The 6000-nt window shown below is 44.5% G+C and overlaps 1 protein-coding gene across 5 annotated transcripts in view; it reads left to right on the forward strand.

Annotated features, from left to right (window-relative positions):
* NRP2 (neuropilin 2) overlaps positions 1 to 6000 on the forward strand; it is a 147008-nt gene that overhangs the window by 20687 nt on the left and 120321 nt on the right. The gene's annotated exons all lie outside the window — the stretch shown is intronic.

Genomic DNA, 6000 nt, shown 5'->3' on the forward strand with positions numbered 1-6000 from the left:
TTCCTGAGAATCATGACCCAGTGAAGTAGATAGATGTTCAGTCCATGACATACTCAGTCTGTGAAGGCTGGCCATGGAGACAGAATTTCTATGAGGTAGGAGGAAGGTAGATTTCTAAATCTCATTTCTTGACATTGAGATTTACCTTCCATTGGAGATTTCTCCATTTTCTGCTGCTGCTCCCACATATAGGAACCCCGCCAACTTTGTTCATAAAATACCAGCTAGGTCCCAAGCAGAGACTTCCTCTTTATACAGCCTTGGAGGATCAAGCTATTACATTACAAAGAGGCAGGTGGTTTCCATATAGAAAGAGAGAGGAAAACACTAGGCCTGCACTAGTTGGTCACAGAGTCAGTGCTGACTCATAATATTTGTACAGCCACAGGTTAGAATTTCTAAGCTAGTCTTATGGATTTGTTTAACAAACATTGTTCTAATTGCTTTATAAACATTAATCCACCCATTCTCACAGTAGAGAATGGTTGGTACCATTATTGGGTGGTTGGTGCCATTACTGGCTCCATTATTCAGCTTCTTAGCTGAGATACACAGAATCTAAGTAAGTGCCAAATGTGACTCTGCTCTCACATCATTTATACCGCTGTGGAAATGTGTGATGGAGGAGATGACAGTTAGATACTTGTGAATGTTTTTAAAATGCTGCGTTAACAGTGTTCTTGTTAATTGCCATCAAGTCGGAGCCGACTCATAGCTGACCTTCCAGCAGGTTTTCAGAGTCACTGTGAATCACATGGGAGGAGATTGCCCATCCTTCTCCCACAGAGCATCTGGTGGGTTAAAACCACGTGCCTTTGGCTCAGCATAGCTTTTTACCATGAGAACACCACTGCTCCCGTGTTAGCACTTAGGCCTTTAAAAGTTGAGGTAAGGGAATAAGGAGTATTGGAATGCCAAGAATAAGGATGCCTTGTATATTGTTTGGGATTTCCTGTATGGTGCAAATTGTTAATGCACTTGGCTGCTAATTGAAAGGTTGGAGGTTTGAGTCTACCTCAAAGCACCAAAAAGAAAGTTCTGTTAACCAGTTGCTTAAAAATTGGCATTGAAAACCCTACAGAGCAGTTTTACTTTGACACACGTAAAGTCCTCACGAGTCATGGTTGACCCAAAGGCAGCTGGTTTTTGTATTCCTTCATCTGACATACTTTGGACAAGGAGGGACCGGTCCTTGGAGAGGGAAATCATGCTTGGAACAGTGCAGGAGAGGAAGACCCTCGATGATGGACTGATTCAGTGACTGGGGTAATGGAGGGTAGGTGTATCAGAGGCAGTAAGACTGGCACAGGGTAGAGTAGTGTTTAGGGCTGTTGTACATAGGGTCGCTATGAGTTCTAGGCGACTTGACTTGATGGCACATAACAACAACAGTGGGCGTAACCTTCAAGTCTTTCCTCAGTAAGTGCTTTCTGTGCAGGAAAAAAATGCACCATCATGCTTTGTTTCAGATGAGCCCCTATGAGGTGCCACTGCCCCACTGGGTGTTCATTGTTCCCATCTGACTCATAAATGCTCTGAGCATTCCTTGTAACCCAGGCAGTGGGAGCCTTAAAAATCCCAAAAGGGGCCAGCCATCTGGCGGGAAAGGTCCAGGAGCAGGGAACTCCTAGCATTCATTTCACAGCAGACCTGGGATTGGCCTATGGCTTGTTGGTGGAGGGAACAAGGCCCCTCTTTAGTTAACTAATATTTCACAGTGCGGCTTAGTGAATTGATGTCGTTATTATCCTCCCAGGACTACTTTGCACCTACATCATGGTTTTCTCCTAACAAGAGTCTTTGTTGAAAAACTGAAGGGTTTTTCCCGGATGGATGCCTCATGTGACTGAAAGTCATAAGATGTGATTTCTAATCCCAGACCCAGTGGACGATGCAGGGAAAGCTTGTCAGTTCCTCTGCCTCAGTGGAGTGTGTGCAGTAGATACAGTCACCCAGTATCCACAGGCTCCTGAATTCCTGACCATGAACTTTACTGAGTATTGCTGCTGTTCAGAGAGCTGCTTTGTAAGGGGCTCCGGGTCCTGGTTTCTCTGGCTGGCTATGGGGGGTTGGCATGCACTGAAGCCAGATATACAGAAAGCCTGGGCCTGAGCGCAGAGAAATTTGACTGAGCACCTCTCCCGACTGAGGGCCAAATTCTGTTATGCTTATGCCAGCAGATCTCCCAGCGAAATTACTAAGAGGTCATCTTATGTATATTCATAGTGGCAACAGGGGAAGGTACCGCTTTCGGGAAGGGAAAATTCGGGAACTAGTGAAGTTGGCTGAAACCACTTTGGGAAATATAAAAGGCCAGGCTGTGTAAAAGGCCTTTACGGGCTAGAAGGCAACCCTCCTCTTCATGTACTTCAGCGCTGCCAGGCCTCTGACAGAGGGACAGAGACATTGCCTCTTGCTAAAGGTGGAGTAAAGGAAGCCACGAGTTGCAGGTTGTCTTCTGACTTATTAAGTAGCTTCCTTTATTTCTTCTCATGACCCCCATTTGACACCTAAAAGGCTCAGCAAGGTCAGGAAAAAACTTTTTGGGGGATGCATTTCTCCCAATTCTCCAATTGTCAGAAAGACAGTTAGGGTTAAATACTGTCATTTCCTCCCCCGCCCTCCCCCCCCCCATCATTTCTCTCCTACTCCTCTCTCTCTTACTAATATGCTATTGTTGTATGCCTTCAAGTCAGAACTGACCCCTAGCTGACTCAGGCAAGTTTTCAGAGGCAGTTAATCACATAGGAGATTGCCCATCCTTCTCCTACAGAGCAGCTGGTGTCGAACCATGTGCCTTCAGGATTGCAGCACAGTTCTTAACACTCACTAGGCCACCAGAGTTCCCTCTTACTAATATAAGTATTTAGAAAGGCATCTTTGGTTCTTTCAGCTTCTCTCTCCTAAAATTGTTTTGTTTTGTTTTCACAGTGTTGCCTGGCTATTTGCATTCAGAATAAATTAGCTTCTCTTCCCTTGTCTTTGCTTTACTTGCTTGTAAAAGGAAGAAAGAATCTAATTGTAGTCCTTGAATTTCTGTCTCATTCTGCCCCTCTTCCTCCCAGCGTCCCTCCCTTTCTCTTCATTTTTGTTCCAAGAGAGCTCTGAATTAGGAGAGTACTTACTATCAAAGGAGATTAGCCTCCTTTCTCCTTCAGTTCGGGTGCGTGTTTCAAATGGATTTGGCTCCCTGTGCCCAAAGGGTGGATACTTCCCAAAAGAAAATGGCCTAAGCAGTGGTGCCGATGATAGAACACAGCAGGGACATGCCAGCAAAAAAGAGGAAATGAGTAAGAAAGTCAGACAAAAAAGGGCCATCCCAGCTGGGGAGAAAGAGCAGTGGTCAGCATGCCCGCTCTAGTGTTTTCCTCACTTCTTCCTGTGTGTACGATGAGCTGCAAAGGTGGCCCCCTGACCTGGGAACTGTCATGATAGGAAAGGATTAGCCAAGGTGGTGGCCGCTCAGCCCTTCTCTCTCTGTACCTTGAAATCCAACATTCCAAAGGTCGAAGCTGTTTCTGAATAAACCCCAGAAAGCCCTTACTCCTTAACTTACAAGCTTCCTTCCATTTAAGCTTGTGGTTTGTCTGGAAAATATCACTCACAGGCCCCAGATTTGCCTGAGACTGTGCCATCCTAGGCCACCACGTCTGGCAAGCTTTCTCAGACTCCTCCCTCTGACCCTTTGAGAAGGTCCCAGCACCCACAGGCTGCTCTGAGGCCTGGGCAGCAGCTGCTGGCTGCTGTGGTGCCACCAGATTTATGTGGCCGAGGGACAAAAGGGCAGGCCGTGAGGCTGTTTGGTCACCCAGGGAGAAGCCGCTTCACCCTCGTGGTGGTGACGAGGCTGCTGGTGCTCCGACCTCCAGACAGAAGCCTTTCCTTTGAGTCATCAGCCAATGGGTTGAATGTTCTGGTTTCAAAAATGCACAGAGTTGAGCATATTTTCACTCCTGAAATGAAAATTATATGTGGTTTTTTTTAAGAAAATGCTGACATACATATGATATATAGCTTATTCATGAGTCCTCGAGCAGGTTTGGCATCCTAGCCCACCCCAGAGCAAAACCAGATGAAGAGCTGGGTTCTTTTAAGAATTGGTCATTTTCAGATGGCTCACTTGAGGAGTATTAAATCTCCCATGGACTGCCAAGTAAACAAACCAACCTATCTTGGAAGACACACAATCGGAGCGCTCCTTAGAGCCAAAGATGGTGAGATTTCATATCACATATACTTTGGGCATATTGTCAGGAGGGCCCAGCCTTTGGAGAAAGACATCACATGCTTAGAAAGGTGGAGGGTCAGTGAAATAGAGGAAGACCCTCAACCAGGTGGATTAACACAGTGACTATGACAGCCACACAACCAAGATTGTGGGGATGTCACAGGATCAAACATGGTTTAGGATTCCTGTATAAGGATGACCGAAGAAGAACTGACTCCTTTGAGCTGTGGTATTGGAGAAGAGCACTGAACATCCCATGGACGGGCAAGAAAACAGACAGCTCTGTCTTGGATAGAGTGCAGCCGGAGTGCTCTTTGGAGGCAAGAATGATGAGGCTTCACCTCACATACTTTGGACATGTTGCTAGGAGGTGCTATTCCTTGGAGAAAGACATGATGTTGGGAAGGGTGGAGGGTCAGCGAAAGAGAGGAAGACCCTCAGCCAGGTGGATTGACACGATGACTGCTGCAGTGGGCCCTTGTGTGTCAGGAAGTGTGAGGATAGCTCAGGATAGAACAGGGTTCAGATCTTTTGTTCATAGGGTCACTATGAGACGCACTCGACTTGACAGCACCTAGCAACAACAAACTGTTTACTTGATAACACTTAGCAACAATAGCCTTGAAAACTATGTTTCACAAAGTCCAAAATCCTCCAGGAAGGCATGGAAAAATTATTGCTGAACCTAAAAACTTAATGAAGAAGCAACCTTAATGATTTTGGGAATTATATTTTACACAATATCCATTTACTATATATCTTTGAAGAAGCATGCATCATCTAAGTAAAATTTCCAAATACTTTAGCATGTCCTTTAATGTTCCAAAACTTACTTAAAAAAAAAATTCCTGATTAATCCCTTCTAAACCATGTGCCTTATTTCCCTTTCTAAGAAAAACCAATATTAAAGAGAGTGGAATTTTCTTGATGATTCAGACTTCTAAACTCAGTTTTTGTGACACAGACCAAATACTGTCTTGTTTGGAGCAGGCAGATTTAGATTGTAATCTTCTTAAATTCCCAGGCCCCAGTTTTCCTCAACTGTATAATTGTGCCGATATTAACAGCTTGGCAAGATTGCAGTGCTTGGCTTATGGTAGATGTACAATAAATTACCAACTGCATTATCATTTTTGTACTTTGCTATAAAGTGCAGATTTCTTTTTTCTATTTATAGTCTTGCTGTTACTTCCTGTTGACAATATATCAACCCCCAGAAACCTTCCTTTTCAGAATTGCTTTATTCTTTCATTGTGTTTATCATCTTTCCTTCAAGACAACTTCTTGTCTGTTGGGAAATTTGGGTCCTAGGTTCTAAATTTTGCTCCCAATGAGTACAAAGCTGAGCGAAAATTCTTGTTTGTTTGGTTATTTCCTACCACACGGGAGTCCTTGTGTGATGCAAAATTTCTAACACCCGTGGCCAATAACCAAATGGTTGGAGTTCAAGTCCATCTAGAGCTGCCTCTGAAGAAAGGCTTAGTGATCTACTTTTGAAAAAGCAGTTGCAAACACTTTAGAACACAGTTCTTCCCTGCCATGCACGAGGCCATCGTGAGTTGGGGTTGACTCAAAAGCAGTTTCTCCAAAGACTTAGTAGATTATGTTCCTGAAGCCCCAAGTCCTAGTAGTGGTTGCTAAGTAAAGTGTGCAAACTAATGAGTGTGTGTGTGTGTGTGTGTGTGTGTGTGTATGTACATATACACACACACATATATATATACGCGCGCGCGCGTGTGTGTGTGTGTATGTGTGTGTGTGTGTGTGTGTGT

This window comes from Elephantulus edwardii, unplaced genomic scaffold (genome assembly GCF_000299155.1).
Source record: "Elephantulus edwardii isolate Elephantulus edwardi_28Jun2011 unplaced genomic scaffold, EleEdw1.0 scaffold00075, whole genome shotgun sequence".
Lineage (NCBI taxonomy): Eukaryota > Metazoa > Chordata > Mammalia > Macroscelidea > Macroscelididae > Elephantulus > Elephantulus edwardii.